Source organism: Thermobia domestica, chromosome 13 (assembly GCF_964235325.1).
Source record: "Thermobia domestica chromosome 13, izTheDome1.hap1.1, whole genome shotgun sequence".
Taxonomy (NCBI): Eukaryota; Metazoa; Arthropoda; class Insecta; order Zygentoma; family Lepismatidae; genus Thermobia; species Thermobia domestica.
In genome coordinates this window covers 193,660,015-193,680,113 of record NC_137466.1, presented here as the reverse complement: position 1 = coordinate 193,680,113, position 20,099 = coordinate 193,660,015, and the positions used below count along the sequence as shown (strand labels likewise).

General features: G+C 32.9%; 1 protein-coding gene across 6 annotated transcripts in view; it reads left to right on the top strand.

Moving 5' to 3' along the window:
- LOC145668910 (uncharacterized) overlaps positions 1-20,099 on the top strand; it is a 399,698-nt gene that overhangs the window by 337,408 nt on the left and 42,191 nt on the right. The gene's annotated exons all lie outside the window — the stretch shown is intronic.

The following is a 20,099-nucleotide window of genomic DNA, read 5'->3' as shown; positions in this document are numbered from 1 at the left end:
AAAGCCACAAACGCAACAAAAGCATTCGCAATGTTCAAAATATGATGGGAAAAAGAAAGGAATTAGTTCTAGAAGCGACAGTCCTATTAGCGACAGGAACTGTTATCTGTCCTATGAGCGACCGATTCATTAACATTGAGATGATGGAAGATGATATGATTTCCTCTCGTAAAATATGTTTGCCTCTGGCGTTATTAGCGTCCGTACAACTTGCTATGGAAAATGTACGTGCCAGTGATACTGTTCGTCAAATATATTTTCCCTCTACTGTGAGTTCAAATAAAACTTAGCTTAATTTTGAGTTAGATTTGACATAAAACATATCAAATAACTTAACGAGACAACAGGGCTATTTCCACGAAAAGTATATTTCTATGTAAATAATTATTGAAAATTAATGGTAACATCCCCTTTCTTCAAAAGCTCTACTTCCTGTACTTAATTTAATTCAAATTTGCATAATTACTCATTAAGCAAAGGAATATATTTTATTTTGGAAAGCTTAAACGTGTAACAGTTTCGCCAATTATCTACTTTTTAAAGACTTTCTACGACTATGAATAAAATGATAAAAACATTTCAATAATAAAAGACAGCTTGTGAGATCCCTTACACCTGATAGGCTATTTCCAACCAATCCCACCAATTACAATGCAGTGCACTTTAAACAATCCAAAAGGTAAACAAACTCTTTAAATTACCTCCTCCCTGTTCTAAGCTACAAAACGTAAACTAATTGTTTAATTCGCCTTCCCCCTTATTTTGCGTTATACATGAAAGCTTGTCGTATAGCAACCTGATATAATCCCTTATAGCTAGCTGAACTGTTAAGTCCTGCGAGAGGTGAACGAATCGGTGACTCATAGGCCAGTTGACAAATCGAATCGGTCGCTCATAAGGTAGTTAACAGTTCCTGTCGCACATAAGACTGTCGCAAGTAGGACGACACCAAAGAAAGAACCATGTTTCGGAATATAGTTTGACAGATCAATACCCGGGAGTCTAATCAGTTCAAACGCAAATTTCACGACAAGTACACCACACACGCATACAGTTATACGTTTTTGTGACTTTTTTCTATGTAGAAATGCAAACTGCCAATATGCTCGGTTAGAACACCGAAAAGTGGTACTTCGCAAGAATGTACGCGGGTAATAACATTACTCACACACACACACACACACACACTAGTTCCAAAACCATTACAGTGTAACTAGAAGCAGAAGTATCAGAATTACGGCATGCAAGAAACAGTATAATAGGGGCTCACTGGTCCAACAAAACGAAGCTGCAAGTAAACCATGAAAGCATGAAAGAAATTATTGCCTAGAGAAGAAACTTCTATTGTGAGACAAGTCCGCTTACACTATAGAAGACCCCCCTCCTCCCCCCTCCGAAAACCCTACAACCCGGAAATGTTATGTATCAGCGTACCTTCATAAAATCTTGGATCCTGCAAGTCAGAGGACGTAAAGTTACAGAAGAGAGACATGGAAGAAGATACACGCAAGATAGTATCCCAACCAGCCAGAGAGACAAAAAAAAAAAAAAAAAAGTGCCTATACAGAACAATCGGTAGAGCCATCCATATCCCCGATTTTAGCTCTCACAAGTGGAGTTTTGCGTTTGGAGCTAAAGAATCAACACACCCCTTTTCTTTGGTGAGGGTCTCTGCAAATAGATGCGTCGAGCTAGATGATAATCGATTCGAGTCGCAGAAAGAGACCAAACCCACCAAGATGATCGCAAGTTCTGAAAAGTTGATGGCTGTAACAGGGGATTTTTCCTTCTTATTGTGATTGTCCTGATGTTAAATTATGTAGTTGTGAAGAGAAAGTGCTGCCAGAATCACAAAATTTTAAAAAAAATGCGAGTAGTGGCTTTGCCCTCGTATATACAGGATTTTAGCTCCAGAATTACCTCTGTGATCAGTGTGCACTATTTTTTATTTTTAATGTTCCAGGACCCTGAAAGATGTACTGAGAATGTTTATATGAATGAAAGTAAGCCTGTAGTATTCAGTCGCACTTGCGTTCAACAATAAAGAGCAGCAATATCTGCACCAGCACATGATTACGGTGAAAGTAATTAGATGCTTTTAAATCATATCGCAGGCGCTCATAGCTAGTAGATGAAACTGACCTTACTTGAATCCCGGAACTACCACTCACTTTAAAGAAATCAGATAAAAATTTTGTAACAGAATAAGTTAGAGCCATGATTTCTTAAATTATACATAATGTATAGTGTATACTATACATTAGGGTTCGAATTTTCATGAACTACTTTATTATTATTATTATTATTATTATTATTATTATTATTATTATTATTATTATTATTATTATTATTATTATTATTATTATTATTATTACAGTATAATCTCGTTAACACGAACTCGCTTAAGCCGAACACTCAGTTAGGACGAAAAAATTTTGGTCTCGGCATAGTAGAAAATAGCATAGATGTCCTCAGGATATCCGGTCTGATAAGACTGATTTATCAATGTATTTCCGGTATTGGTATACATTATGTTATAGAGAGACCCTATGTTTTGATATCAATGTTTTCCGGATGTTGATAATGATAAAGGTTAATTGGATGTAGTGGAAGGGGGTGAGTGGTATGTTGTTGATAAGTAGAAAATGATAAATAGGAAGAGGATGTAATAGAAGAGGGGTGAGTATCATATAAATGATAATAATAAAGATAAGTTCCGGAAAACGCGACGCGGCGCGGGGGTGTGGGCGCAAGGGACGCGAACGGGAAATATGTGCGGGCGCGGGCGCGAGCGCGTGACGTCATTGAAAATTTTTCTTTAAATATTACTGTTAAAATTTGAGTGTATAGTTTTGTTAGCCATGGACAAGCATCACTTGGTTGAAGAACTTGTTGAGAAGCGAAAGTCTGAAGATGAGAATGAAACATCTTGTAAAAAGAAATTAAAAATAGAAGACCATCCAGATTCTCCCGATTCATCATTTAATGAAACGTTGTTAGAAAGATATGCAAATAATGTAGAAGTTTATCCTTGCTTATCATCAGATAGTGAAGAAACAAATGATTTATCCGATGACGAAGTATACGAGTTTTCGGAGGATCAATTGGATTTTGAGGCGGAATCACACGAAGCCGTGGTATCAAATGTGGATACGTCGGCACCATCACCTGCTGCATCGGAATTAGCTTGGAATTGTGAATGTAGTGATAACCAGGTGGATGTAAACTGTATTAGAGATTGTATTGTGAAATGGATTCCCGATGGTTATGTGATATGTTATGCATGTTATTGGAATGAAACATTTCAGTGGGCTCATGAATGTTTTTATTGTGAGGATGACATTTTAGGTATACGTGCATGGTCTGTGTTGATGACTCCTCGTGTACAAGACGAATTGTTTTATATTTACGGATTAACTCATGCTATTGGTCCATTAACAAGAGACTATTTTAATATTACATATGGTGAACTGACGGTTGATATGAATGCACGAGAAGATCTCGTACGCATATTACTTGAAAAAGACAGATATAATCCTGATAGTGAATGTGATTGAACTGTGTTAACAAAATGTCTTGCGAAAATAGTATATGTGTATATTGTAGTGATGATGAAATTAGTGAACAATGTGTTTTGAGAACTATAAACGTATACTTACTCTTTAATCCAATTGTACTGAATCCTGAGAACGTTGGTGATTTTGCAGTGCAGTATTTATCCAATGAAATAACTCTTATTGATTTGTTTGAAGTGTTTGAAGAAAGACATAGTGAAATCTCAAGTATAAACTTTATACGAAAAACGCGTGAATGTTTAAAGAACACTGAATTTGTTGGACAAATTATTCCATTTTTATTGCAACGTAAACATGAAATTTCACCATTTGCTAATGAATACATTATTGACATACAAGGTTTCAAGATTTCAAATCATGAATTTATTATTCGTGAATTTTGTTTAACTGCATGTGATGATACAGTAAATTTGCATTGCTTAATAAGATCACCAATAGAATATAATTTACTACCGTTAGGTTGTCAAAAACAAATTGATTGGTTAACATTACACTTACATGGACTAAGTTGGAATGATAAATGTGGTTATACTGTATCACACATACGTAACCTTGTATATCAACTTTGTAAACAAGATGCAACCTTTTATTCCAAAGGTGCAGAAAAATCAGTTTGGATTAAAAAGATTTTTGCATTAGATAATGTTATTGATTTAGAAAGGAAACAATGTCCATCATTAAACACATTGCATGCGAACGTATTTAATGATTTGTGTTCGTTTCATGAACAAAATATTAAACTTGAGAAAAAATCCGGATGTGCATTTCGTAATGCACAACAATTATGTTCTTGGTGGAAACATGTAAGATCAACATCATTAACTAATGCATTTGCAAGAATGTGATTATTGTTGTTGTTGTAAATAAAAACACAAGATTTAAAATTGTTAATAAAACATTTTATTAATCTAATTTACTTGTTTTTTCTTTTTTAATATTTTAGTTACATGGTTAAATACAATTTTATCATTTTGTTTAAGATTATTTATATTGAATAAATTTAAACATGCTTGAAAATTTTTCTTGCGTACAATATGATGAAGAAAATATAGAACGAAATATCCACACAAGATTGAATTTCCATCTTGATATGCGGAACTGTTTGTAAAATATATTTTGCAATTTTTATTTAAAAACGTTTTTATTTCTTTTGGAATTGGTAATGCCAGGCTATCAAAGTAATAGCCTCTTTGATTTTCATCAATGAATACACACACCCAATGTGATCCAGTAGAAGCAGAACTGTCCAAGTTTATGATAAGTCCACCCGGTGGTTGCACATTTTTAGGTATTCTATCAATTGCATAAATTCCAGTAACACTTGCACCAGTGAGTTTATCACGAAGTAACACTTTTATTATATCGTCCGTGTACATGACTTTTTGGAACACATCACATTTTATACATACGTGCGTATATGTTGGAAGACTTAGTGACGTATATGAAATATTCTCATGAATTCAATTAACATATTGAAAATATTATTGACAGATATTTTTATAACTTTACCAATAATTATAAATGGTGCTAACGATAGGAAAATACTTTTCACACACTTCATGGTATGACACCTTGCAAACTCTTTTAATAATCAGGCAGTATATTACAATATAGAATGTCTAGCGCCAACTTTGTACCAGTAGAACACATGTAATTTGATTGATTGATTAGAAGTTTACAGTTATACTTCTTTTAGTAAAATGATAATTTTAAAAAGTATTATCGGTATATATATTCCTATCTTTATCAATTTGAATTAAGGAATCGAACTGTGCATATACAATACAAGTTATAGGTTCAGTTAAATTTTCAGAAAAAGAAACTTTGATATTTACAGGTGCATCATGCACAAGGTCCCAAGTGCAGTCATCTAATGTTGCTGTAGGTGATAGGATAAATGCATAAAGAGTATAGCCGTGTGGATATTCTTCAGGAGTAATAGTATGTGCATCATCTTTATAATATAAACCAGTACCGGAAAACAGAGAATGGTAGCTTAGAAGGTACAAATCATTTTTAAAATCAGGGGTAAGAGGGTTGGGAGGAAAAGATTTTGATCCGACCTGTAGCTGCAGTTTGTTAACGTTAAAGTGTTGAAAATGAAATGGATTTAGTTCAGATTTTCCATTAAATGCCGAATTAGAAACAAACCCAATAACGAGACCTTTAGGTACGTTACCCAAGAAAATATTATCAAGATTGTATGAATTAACATTTGCAGGAATAGTATAAGATCTGGTTTGAACTCTTGTGAGAGGATATTTTGTTGTTTCCCGAACCATGTTAGTATTAATTTCCATTGCTAAATGGGGTGCAACATCTATACGTCGAATATGTAAAGTTACATCTTCAAGTTTTACTTTATAAGAAGTATTTGCAGGAGACATTAAACAAAAAGCATCTTTAGTACGATGCAATTTTATACGAAGACCTACTTTATTTACCAGTGCTCGTGGCAATCCAGCAATGTCTGTATACAAACGACCATACATTTCAAACGATTTACTATTTTTAACATAATTAGCACGTTGTTGAAAACCTGTATTATCAGCAGTTAATGTATTGAATTGTTTTGCGGTATCTTTGTACCACATACCTAATTTTAAATGTGTATCAGTAGCATCACGGGAATAATTTAATAATGTTTCAATGTATGCACGATAAGGATAAAATCCTGATGATGAAGTAATTAATTTATCATTTAATGAAATGTCAATTTGACTAAATAATGAATGTAAAAAATTATTGGTTGGTGCTACCTTATCATTTTCACCTAAAGGTGTATCATCGGGTTTTGTAATTTTACAACGAACATATAGATAAAGATATGCAGTATGAATAAATTCACCTGTTTCACCCGGTATAAAAAATTCAATAGGACCATCAGAAGTTAATGTAGAAATAGGACGATATTCAGCATTGATTGAAGACTCAATTGCAGTTTGTGTCATTGGCGTACTAAATAAATCAAAATCATTGGTGCAACATTCTACACTGCCTGAATTAAGTAATGCCATTATGAAAATATATCTTTAACACGATTTATTTTCCTTTTTCGTTTGCTTTTACTTTTGTTTGTGCGTTTATGTTTTGTTGGAGGCCCAAATCGAATAATGGTCGGAGCTTTACGTTTGCGTGCCCGTCTCTTACCACTTCCAGTTAATAACTGACCAACTTTGTTAGCAGCTTTTGTCTTTAATGTTTCACCAGCTTCTTTTACACGTGCGCGAACAGACTCTTTAAACGGTTTATCTTGTAATACATCACCCGCTACTTGTATTCCCGTTTGTAATGCTTGACGACCTATCGTTTTTGCACCTTGTTTAAGAAATGGTAATGCAAATCGAAATAAACCTTGGAAAAAACTACCTATGCCATGTCCCCGTTGATATACAGGTCCTGAAAAGTATGGGATACCATGCCCGTAATGTCGTCTAAATTTCATGTTTTAAATAAATTATATTTTATTAGGAGCACGCTTAAAATGAAGTGTTACACTCAGCGTCCCAGAACGAAATGGCAAATTTCGCCCTGCATGGTCTTTTAGTAGTATTTCAATAGTGTTGAAGGAAAATTTTGCAAGTGGTAAATAATGAATATCTTGAAATGTTAATGTTCGCACTTTACCGTATTTCACATTTGATATTGTTCCAATACGTAATAAAGGTGCTTTTGTATCACCTAAAAACTGATATTGTATGATATCAGTATAAATAAAAATTTGATGTGGATAACCAATATCAACGTACGGTTGTTTAATTCCGCGAGGATAAATTACAAGATTTTTATTTTCAGGAAAACCTAATTGTAACGCTAATGTTGGTGACAAAGTAACCGATTCAACGCGTTCATTACAATCTACTTGCACAATAGTTGATAGAGAAAATTTTATATCTTTTGACACTTTATTTAATTCATCAATGATATGATGTACAGATGGATAATATCCACTTACAATTTTACTTTTTTGCGGTTCATTGTTCTTTAGTTTATACCAAATAACATTTTCACCATCGGTAACATTATAACATGTTAAAGGAACGTGTAATTCAGTTAATCCTACATGCCAATCGGTTTGTGATAATTGAATATTATTTTTTAGTTGATTTATAAAATGTGACGGATTATTTTTAGGATACACATCGGTACTAGCATTTGAAACTAATGTGATGTAAAAACTATCATCTATACTTTCAGAAATCATTTTCGTTTAAAGTGAAGTGTCAAGTTTGAAGTTCCAAATTGAAATGGCAATTTTAAACCGTGCTCATCTTTTAAGTTTACTTCAATTGTGTTAAAATATGATTTTTCAACTTTTACATAATGTGGTGTGTGAAATAGAAAACATTTTACATGCCCATGTTCAATATTATACGCACTAATTTTACGAAGTATCGGACCAATATTTTCTTGCTGTTTTACAATATCAACACAAACATTAATAATGTTTGGTATATTGTACTCTAAATTACATGGAAATTTTGCTCGTGTTATTGATGGAACTTCTATATTAAAAGGTTTTAGAAAAACAGTATCGTGAGCATAGCTTGTATTTTCATTTAGAAATCCAAGGATATGTTGTAATCCTTCTGTTATACCAATTATACATTGATCTTTTAATTTTAAAGAATGCTTAATGTTAATTTGATTTTTATTTTTATAATATTTTAACATGCGTACATGTTCCGGAATCATATCTAAAATAGATTGAACGGAAGAATAATATCCTGGTATTATATGAATATCATTAATTTCAAGTTCATCATCAATGATGCTTTGAATTACAATTTTTTCCTTTTCACGAACATTATAAAAGCTAAATGGTATATTAAGTTGTGTTAATGCAACATACCATTCTCCTTCACTTAAGTGAATAGGTTGTGCAAGCTTTACTGTAAATGATGACGTTGTATTATTACTAAAAATATCACTACTAGCATTTGAAGGAAGAGTAACATAGAAATCATGTTTTATCGTTGAACTCATTTTGAAGACTGAACAGAACTCGTTTTAATCCATGAATTCATACTTGACGGATAACCTAACCATTTTACATACATCATATCTTTCTTTCGTTTTAAGACTTTTTCAATTAAAAATGTTTTGTTTGAATTAAGATTTACTTTTTGTAATTCTTGTGTATAAAATATACCTTTAATTTCTTCCCCATTCCAATCTTTTAATTTATACGTAATAGGATTTGTTGGAATACATTTATCAATAATAAAAATTTCCTGTGACCATTTTGGTAAATACCCCTTTTCAAACTTATGTTTATATTTACTAACACGTACATAATCACCTGGATGAAATTTACATATTAATTTCTTTTTATCCAGTTTATCACCGTATAACGTATTCCACACTTGATCTACATTAAAATCATTTACTTTAGCAGGTGCCATTTTAATACTTCTGTGATACGTATGATTATAATTTTTTACAAATTGATCTAAAACATCTATATAACGATATGTATTTTTAGCAGTAAAATAACGATACAATTTTTCTTTTAATGTTCTTATAAACCGTTCTGCTAATGCACATTTAATTTCTGAATGCACACTATAATGATTAATTTCATATTCTTTAAATAAACGTTTTACATGACGATTATAAAATTCTGTACCTAAATCAGTTTGTACATTAAACACGGGTAGTTTAAAGTTTTTTAAAATTTTTGTGATTGCTTTTACCATTTCAGGACCTGTTTTTGTTTTTAAGGGAACACAATATGCGTATCGTGAAAAAATATCTATACAACACAAAATATATTTAAAATTGTTGTTATACTTTGCAATATTTTGCATATCTGCTAAATCCATTTGTAATGTTTCATTTGGTGCACTAACATAATATTGTTTACGTTCAAATACTTTACGTGCTGGTGCATGCAATGTATAGGCATCTTGAGAAGCTAACCAATCTTTAATTTTCTTTTTTGATAATTTGGTTTTCTGTTGTATTGTTTTAATACTAGATAAAGAAGCAGGATTGGTATAATCATAATATAATTTTGATAATTTTACCATTTTCACATTTTATAATCTTTCCAATTTTTAAATATATTGGCTACTATTGACGGACTTCGTGATTTTTTAATTTTATTATGTGATTTTACTATAGGAGTAGAAATAAATTCACGTGGTACATTAAGATCATCTAATAAACTTTTAAATTCATGAATGCCTATTGGATTTCTTGAATATTTTCGTGTACGTACAACATCATTTATTAAATCTATAATATTAGAACCTGGTATTGTTTTTCCTTGAATACGCACTGTTCCTGATTGATCCCAATGAATTTTATTGGAACTTGTTAATTGTTTTAATAATAGGTCTGTTTTCCTTCGTTGTGTTTTTGGTACTGATTGTAAAATATCAGATACAAAGGGTAAAATAGAATTATTCTTTTCTTCAGTTGTTGTTTCAACATCTTTTTCAATAATAGGCAATGTGATAGGATTTTGTGAAACTGATGAAGTATAATTTAAGTACTGTTGCAATGCTTGTTGATACAATTTCCATTTTTCATCAATACTAAGATCATTACGTTTTAAAATATTATTCATTTCTTCATCTAAACGAGATTGATGTGAATCTATTGATTTCATATTTGTATGCATTTGTTGCATAGCATTTTCAGGAACTAATATCATTTTACGAAATTCTGACATAACTACCTTCCAAATAAACTACTTGCTACTGCACCAAGTAATGGTCCTAAGATTAATGGTAAAAATGCACCTCCTTTTTGTAATAAAATTTTCTTTTTCTTTTTAAGTGATGAACGTTGCGCAGATAAAGCACGCAAGATCTTTTTATGTCTACGTAAACGTTGCTTCTGACGCGAATTTAACGGAATGTTTCCTTTTATTGTATTTTTAGCAACTTGTGAAATAGTACGTATTAAATCACCAGACGCATGTTGAATCATTTGTTTCCGCTTTGCACTTTTGCATTTGCACAAAGCACGGAGACTATCAATGTGTTGTTTCACCTTCAACATCTTGAACTAAACTAAACGTAAACTATAGAATTACTGTCTTTTACATTTGCATATACGTGCAGTGTTTCACCAGGAAAAATATTTGTACGTAATCGTAATGCATCACTTGTTTTTTGCGTTAAATCAAATAACAAATAAGTGTGAGGTTGGCGTGTTACTTCTTCGAACACATTTACAACTTGTTTACTATATCGGGGCATGATTTGTCTAGCTAAATATTGTATTTGTAATTTATCACGTGGATTTTTAAATACTATAATATAATGTGCATTTAAACTTATATCACGTGCATGTTTTCCTTTTGGAAATAAATTTTGTACAATGAATATAACAGTTAATTTTTTATGATGTGCATATTTTGTGAATAAGTTTGCAACATCACCATTGGTTTCAGACATTAAGTCATCTAATATTAGTAATGAATTTTCTTGTATTTCAAAATTATTCATATCTGGAATTCCTTCTACGAATCTAATTTGTGCACTTGCATCCAAATTTGGTATTACTGCACCGTAACACCATACAATTTCATTAAACTTTATAGTAAACATTTCATTGCGTTCATTTAATAAACGGTTCACAAAACAGGTTTTACCTGCACGTGAAGGACCAGCAATTAAAATAGTAGAAGGATGTTGAAACTTTAACATTTTGTTTTAAACTGAATGCATACAACAAATACTTTACTTTATATACATTCATTCAAATACATACACACACACACACACACACACACACACAAACACACACACACACACACACACACACACACACAGACTTAACATTTTACAATGAGCTCTTAATATAATCACACATTTTAGTATTTTCGAAACGTATAATTTTATTCGATCACAATCAATTTTAACAACGAGTGTTATTATAAATAACACGAATTATTTGTAAATTCACACTGTAAGTGTTCTTACGACTTTTCAAAGAAAAGGAGAATATAAAATATAAGAAACGATCAAATAAAATAATCACTTATAGGTCAGGCTAAAATTACTGTACATAACCATGAGGTAAACTTCGTGTCTTTGGTATAGGTCCAGTATAATGTATGTCGTCAATTCGTTTTCGTTTTTTGTTTACCTCCTGGTGTGTTTTTGTTTCTTTACGTGAAAAGATCCTGAACCCCTGTTTTCGCACAATACTATTTGGATTCTCTATAGTTGTTGAATTTATTTCACCACTAACTAATGCATAGAAGCTCTCAAAGTTTATTTTTTGAGAAGTTCTATCATTCAATGTAATTCCCCTAATTTTGTGTATATATCGAAATTCCCCAGAGGCATTTTTAAGCCTAATACTGTAGTTTTTGGGCCCAAGACCTATAAATGTTACAAACTCCCACCCTTCTTCTATTTCATCAGTCAGATCACCCAAATAGTTTCCAAGCTTTAACGGAGGTTCCTTATCTTTTCTGCACGTAAACATAATACTGTCAGTGTCACAGTAAATTGCGTCATCAGGTCCTACAGTTACAAGCAAGTCATATAATTCTAGCCTAGCCCATGAGGTAATAAACCCAGCAAGTATGACGTTGGAAAATTCCAGAGGTACATTCTCAGTTTCCAGGTCTTTGTATGTGAGAATAAGATGTTCGTCACCAACTGGAATAACACTATGAACCTCATATCGCGGTGTTGTAAGATACCTATGGAACTCTGCCCCACTATCAACAATCACACACTGCGTCATATCTGTACGTTGTCCCCATTTTCCGTATAAGGAATTGAGGTACAACTTTGCGCATTGCCTAAGTCCAGGGTTCGTCCTAATATTTTCTTTATTTAATTTGATGCCTTCATGATCATAATAATCGTCAATGTATTTTTGTTTGTCTTCTTCAGTTTTGCACCAAGCAGGATAGCCTGAAGCTTCCTGCTTCATTTGAAGAAACGTATTCACATAGTCCCGGAATAAACTATGTGAATTCCGATCTTCAGAACCCATAAGTTCGAATTCCCAAATTTCATATATTTTGACGATTTGATAACCGTTTTCAAGAGCACGGTGAAGCTCTGGTGTACAAAAAGTTCCAGTCATTGCGCGTTCAGAATCGCTATGTGTGCAATTGTCAATACTTTCTTCTTCCATACATGTTCTACAAAGTCCAAATAGTAATCGACCTTGTGCCACGTACGGGAGAATGGGAAAAAAGAGTTGTTTTGGAGCCAATACAGTACATTTTATAATCCCATTTGTTTTTCCCACATCTGGGAAAACTGGCCCCTTATGCACCTTAGGTGGTCCCACCGGAAGAGGTTTCCTTGCCATGACATGGGGGTATAACGATGTAATATCGTAATATTTTACGGTTTCATTATCCGTACAATCCACATACGAACGAAAGACTTCTGTACGTCCTCCGTTATAGCAACTCTTAGGAATAAGAAAGTCGCTTGCATTAGTGCAATGTTCTTTAAGGAACTTTTGCAACTGTACATCTGTGCGAACTTTATCATCCCAAGAGCACTCCCATATTTCATACAAATTCATTTTTAGAATTTCCTTGAAATATTTACGACGGAGTTCCGTATGTTCGTATCTTTTTTCGAATGTGCTATACGGACCATGTGCGTTATCTACTACGGCATTACGGTTATACGGGAAACAAAGCCGGCACCCGTGCCAGAAACAGCCCAGAAATTCAAAAACAGCGTTAAGCTCTGCGTGGTATCCGTCAACATTATACCTTCCAAAAGATTGTTCTCCATTTCGTCCAGCATGCTGGATTTCTATACCCAATTGGTGTTCCATATATGTTAGCCATTTTATTGCTTTTTCACTAGTTTTAGTTTTATGATGGAACCCCAAAGGTGGTATAACAGAAATACTTTCTTCAGGAAGATATGATGTACGATACGTTTGCATGGCTAAACTTGCAATTGTAGACGAAACAAGAAAACATTGTAACCCATCCGTTTTCTCTTCTATAATATTAGTAAATTTGATAACAGCTTCTGTGAGAATTCTCACATCGTTTTCACAGTACTCCAGCATTTCCTTTTGCAAATTAAATTGCTCTCCCAAACGCACACGTTCTTTGTGCCATGCCTCCAACCGCTGCTTTTCTTCAGCACTCCGCGATTCCTACATAATTTTGATTTTCTAAAGTATTAAACAAATATGGGAAATCTCCCTTCTTCAAATTTCCAGAAAGGCCTAATGTCTTTGGTAATTTGCTTAATTTACATCCAAGAAAAAGAAAAGAATCTCTAAAAATGATTTTATCTCGAATAGAAATACTAAAAATCTTTTGACCCTGAATTAAAGTTTTTGGAATAATATGCTGGGACTCAATGAGAGATCTCAAACAGAAAATGTTGTCATATTTACCCCCATTATGTGCCACTACGCAAATCTTAATAAATAGAGGTCTATCTAATAAAATATGCGTAATAAACTCATCAATGGTTTTATAAGAAAACGAACGATTACCGTTTTCATCACCACATGTAGTGCAGGGCTCATCAATGTTTTTGTTTATGCATACATGGCAAACATGTCTAAGACAAACTAGGCAAACTTCATGTTCCCTTTCCCCACGCTCATTTTCCGGCTTGAGCATGGTTTCCACGTCATAAACAATATAAAGAAACCTCTTGATATGAGTTGGTTTCAGTTTCTTCACATAACATGTGTGACCTTCCTGTACATGTTCATGACATGTACTACAAAAGTATTCCCCACATGTATGATCCGATTTCCGTTTTCTTAAATCATAGATTGCATTACAGTTGGTGCAAACTTTAACATATTCACACACACTTTTGCCAACTTTATTACCTCTTAAGTGATTGTCAAAACATTCACCTCTAGTAAAGTATCTGTTGCATGCTTTACATTTCATTTTATACATGTTAATATCTCGCTGATGACAATGTTCACAAGATGAACACACTACTTCACACTTATGTGTTCGAGGATTTCCATTATAACCAACTAAACAATGTAAACAATACTTTCTACTTCTTAAAAATGAAGTAATGGTTCTAATTGGCCTAAAATGACCAATACTCCCCCTTTCGTCATAATAAATGTAAATTGGTTTTGCACCCTGTAAATCTGTTCGCTCTACTTCTGTTCTTGGGTAACGTACTCTAAATTCCCGTATTGTTTCCGGAACTTTTTCATAAATAATAATTTGATAGTTTGGACTTAAATGTTTTTGCAATAATTCAACATCATTAAAATCACAACCATTTCTTCCTTTAACACTAACACCTGCACGCGTACAGAGGGCAATAGCTCTATGCTTTAATGTCTTTCGATCAGGGTCTGTTAAATTACTTAAATTTTTTCGGTTTTCAGTATGCTTAGCTATGCCCCAAGCGATACTCTTTGGCAAACAAAGTTTGTCCGTATCGCTCCCCGGAAGATCTACTAAATGTTGAACTAAAAATTCGTTCAGGGGTAAATATTTGTTCAGTGAGGAATTATTACTTCTACTTTTTCCAGCACCAAACATTACGTTTACTATTTGAAAACGAAACAGAACATGATGACCTAAAAGGAAGTCTTCATTACTATTTAACACTCTAGTAATAGAAGCTAAGATGGATTGTGCAGAAATATCTTTGCGGCGTCTCCACGGAACATACATTGCCTTGTTATCCTTACTATTTGAGGAATCAATGTACATCCCAACAAAATCGTTAGGTCTCGCATCAGTAAGTACATTATTTAATGCGAAGTTCATTAAGTTTTCAATATAGGCCGCAGGATTTCTAATGTCTTGATTTCCCCTTGGCCTAACCGCAATTTCATGTCCCACCAAGTTAAACTTAGTGAAACTTTTTCTGCTTTCACGTACCACTTCGAAGTTACCTTCCCCTGTATTTTCAACATCTTTTTGTGCGCTACGTTGCACCATAGGGACGTACCCAGACGTCCCGGGCTGTGGAGACCTCACCCCGTAACCCCGAGTATCGCGTGAACATTGTACACTTGATTGTTCTATTTCCTCAGGTACAACATTCACTTGATTTTGTCCAATTTCAGATAATTCATTAAACAAGGCCTCCACATAGTCAGATGTTCCGTATTCATCACGATTCACAACCACAGCGGAATTTTGATTCATGTGTGTACCATCTGTTTCATTTACTAAATGTTCATTAAGAATTTCATCAATTAAATTAAAGTCTTCTTCTTGAAGTGTATTTACCAAGGGTTCACTTTCTTGGTGGACCGAAGTTACGGGATTCTGAACAACAGATGGCACCACATTATTAATCGAAATAAATCGCGAACCAAAATTACAAAATTCGGCTACCTCTGCTGCATTTATTCTATCAACCTGTCCTTGATTAAAATAATTTAAATGTATAAATTTATCATGTGCCCACTGGTACATGACTTGTTCACGGAAAAATCCGTGTGTAAACAAATCAACAATGTCAGCACTAGACATTGCGTATTGTAAAATTACCGCCTGATCATTTTGATAAAATTGAAACAGAGTGGAAAGCAAGGTATCATACCTTTCAGTTCCCCGTAGGCCTTGGCGTTGCTTATCCATAATACGCCACCAAGTCTCCAACACGCGCTCCTTCGTGTGCAGGCCTTCTATAACAGCAGCTAAGTAAATTTCGTCAATTTCATTGAACTCGTTTACCATCGATGCGCCGAGGAATTCCATCTGAAAAACATACATAAAATAATTTTGAGTATTTTATAAACAAATACATACAACATATACAATAGAATTTTCATCTTAAAAATCAACATCAAAACAGCTATACTGTGAAAATATTAAAATTTTAATAAAACACTTAATGAGTGTAAACCAAAAAAAATATTTAAAAATATGATTTGAAAATAATAAATACATGTGTTCGCTAAAATCGTTATACATAAATGTATTAAGTTTAAATAATTGTATTGCATTATTCAAATACTCGCATATATATCAAACCTAATAATTATAATTTTCATTAACATTTAATATTTCTTTCAAAATCAACCTTAAATAATCAAGTATGTAGAATATAAATGTACTTACGATTTTCTTCTAATTTAATCTGCTAACTCTGCTGGAAGTCTCACAACAATTCTTCTTTTTCCCTTTAGCGTTTTCTATGCTGTCTCTTGCACTCTCTGCTATTCTTAAAATCTTCCTTTTATATGTACAACTGCAACAATATAATGAATATTACAATACTTCTTTTATGTATTAACTGTAATATCTTTATTATAAAAATATTAGCTTAAATTTGCACAAGCAATAAAACACGTCATACAGCTATCCTCGCCAACAAATCTATGATAACATTCCCTGAACAATGCAGTATATATACACTACAAGATAATAAACTGGTTCAAACCAGTTTCAGCATGTTTCAACACATCTGCCAACACAAACAAAAAAAATCGCTGATAAAACAATAGTAGGGGAAAAAAACAAACGAATACCGCACCAATAAAAATACTTTACTGATAATAAGGAGGAAAAATACCGAAAACAAGCATTCTTTATACCGTCAATCAAAACTTTATTAATGGTAGAAAAAAACATTATTTATTACTTTACTTTTACAACTTTCAGTATTTTTCAACATTTTCTCTTTATGAGCTATAAAAAGCGATTCAACTATTTGTAGGTTCACACTGTAAGTGTTCTTACGACTTTGTATAACAAACGATCCGTGAAAAATAGAAAAGGAGAATATAAAATATAACAAACGATTTATTTACAAGTTCGAAACATATAATTTTATTCGATCACAATCAATTTTAACAACGAGTTTCCAAAGGAAACGATCCAATAAATAATCACAAACTACGATTGTTCAGAGCTTCTATAAGAATTTTAATATTCTCGCAACTATGTTGCTCTCAGTTGCATAGCAAGCGACACAACTATTTATAAGTGTACACTGTAAGTGTTCTTACGACTTTTCAAAGAAAAGGAGAATATAAAATATAAGAAGCGATTCAATAAATAATAACAATCATAGATTGTTCGGAGCTTCAACATGAAGTGAACCAATTAAAATTCAATAAAATACTAAAACAGTATTAAATAATCAACTCAATTAAAATATGTATATGTACTACATCCTATAGTACGCACAACATTCACATTAATACTAACCGGTACGTATCCTGTGCATTCCACTTACAACAAACTAATATATTCCCAATACAAATTAATATGCACTGTACGTATTTGCTATACGTACTATAATTAAAAATCAAACGTAAAATAAAAATGGTGGAAAAATTAACTACTTCATACTGTACATATACCAATCACTATGACTATTTTAATACGTACAACATATAAAACAAATAAATATAAAAATGGCGGAACATGAATACTAATTAGTAACCAATTGCTATACATAAACAGAAGTTAATATTTGTTTACTATAAATGTTATCGTTACCCACTACAGTTTATAATATATCGGATAAAAAAGGCAATAAAATATGTTTGCCGTATACGTGCAATGGTATATTAATATATGTATTATAAAATGAACATGTAAGCTTCATACAAAGTGCTAGCCAACCATTGTATATATTTCCTATACACATAAAATAAAAACCTGTTAATATTTCCTTGCTGTCTACAATATGAGTCGGTATCACATAAAGTGGTAGCTAGTACACGTTCATTCAAATAGTAATATAACTATGCTGTAAACCTAATACAAACTGTTTTGCTATCTATTCACTGACATAGTAAAATTATACGGCCCATATGGCAACCACTACGGTTCTGTGCTGTGCTTTATTCCATATACCGTAGCAAAGGTAAAAATGTTCACATTAATATTAGTACTAACTGATATCCGGTATGCATTGATCATATCTACTATACTTTATTACATATAGCACCTAAAACGTACTAATATAAAAATGGCGGGAAAGTTTCACGATTACTAAAAGCTAGCAGGGCAATGTATAAATGTACAATGGTCTACTAATACTTTATTATAGTAACAAATCTCCAATACTTTATTATATTCTAATATAAACCCTTTATGCTAATATTACGTATTATGCGGTATATTTCCCATGTATTATGTATATCAATATATATACGAGGTATAAAAATCAAATTGTGCCAATACTAAGTGGTAACCGCCCCTATTTGCTATACATAAACAAAATCAAACTAAATTATAAGGTATCCATGCCACCCAGTGTACGCCAATGTCTGTATTATAAAAGATCGCCATGTTTATTACACATAATGTATATAAGGAAATTCCTCACGCTATTCTTTTCTTATGTTATACGTTTACTGATCATCCATTAGCAATAATGTGTACTATGTACACGATAGCAGTCGCTAACATTAATAGTGTGCCACCTACTGCATATACTACGCGCTCTGCGTCTATTTTCCGCATTCATAGCATCTAATGTATACTATGTACACGATAGCAGTCGCTAACATAAACAATGTGAAAGCTATTCTATTTAGTACGCGCTTTGCGTCTATTTTCCGTATCCATAAAATCTAATGTATACTATGTACACGATAGCACTCGCTATCATACCGCCGCTGTGCTAATGCTGTATCTTTCATACCATGTTACTGTCACCCACTATACAACTAAGTTACATATCCATAAATATGATTATATACGTCATCCCTTAATATAATTCTCAACCATCATATTTACTAAATGCTAAATTTGCATTTCCGTACGCTATATACGCCATCCGTTCATGCTATTATCACCCATTGCATCCATCTATTTTCCGTACGCTATATACATCATCAATTAATACTAGTGTCACCCAACACGCATTATACATGTATTTTGCATTTTCCATACGATATATACAACACATCATGCCTTCCCGCTGTTATCCATTGAATTTGCTATACACTGTTCACCCATTTGCAATATTGTATGCTGCATATAGCACAGCATCTATTGTTGTGGTCATTTATTACCATTACTACTCACGGTGTACCTATATGCAATATAGTATACTGCATATAGCACAACATCTATTGTTGTGCATATTTAATGACATTACTACTCACGGTGTACCTATACGCAATATAATATACTTTTCACAATGTCATAATCATTTATTGCCATTAATATTCACTGTACATAAAACTTGGCAATGTCGGCCATCTTTGTTTTAAATCTGCAACTTTGCATACTATAAGCGGCCATTTCCACAAATATCTCTTACGCACGCTTCACCATAATACGGTACCGTCAAAACCATATACGCAATGCCCGCATTTTTTCATCGCACCACAGCAAAAGGCGGGTCGCATATACTTCGTCACAAAAATTCCGCATACCAGTACAAACTCTTATTCAACAAAAATAGCAATCACGCAAAACAAATAGGGTTCCATAAACAAAATCATTCACAAAAGTATATTCCGCATACATATAAAATCAAGTAAATTCCTGTGTTCTTTCATTCAAATCATGTACAGTTTCTACTATACATTAGTATCAGTTACCGTAACGTAAAGTGTGTTAAGCCATCAATGTGTTCTGCCATATGCACATTAGGTAAG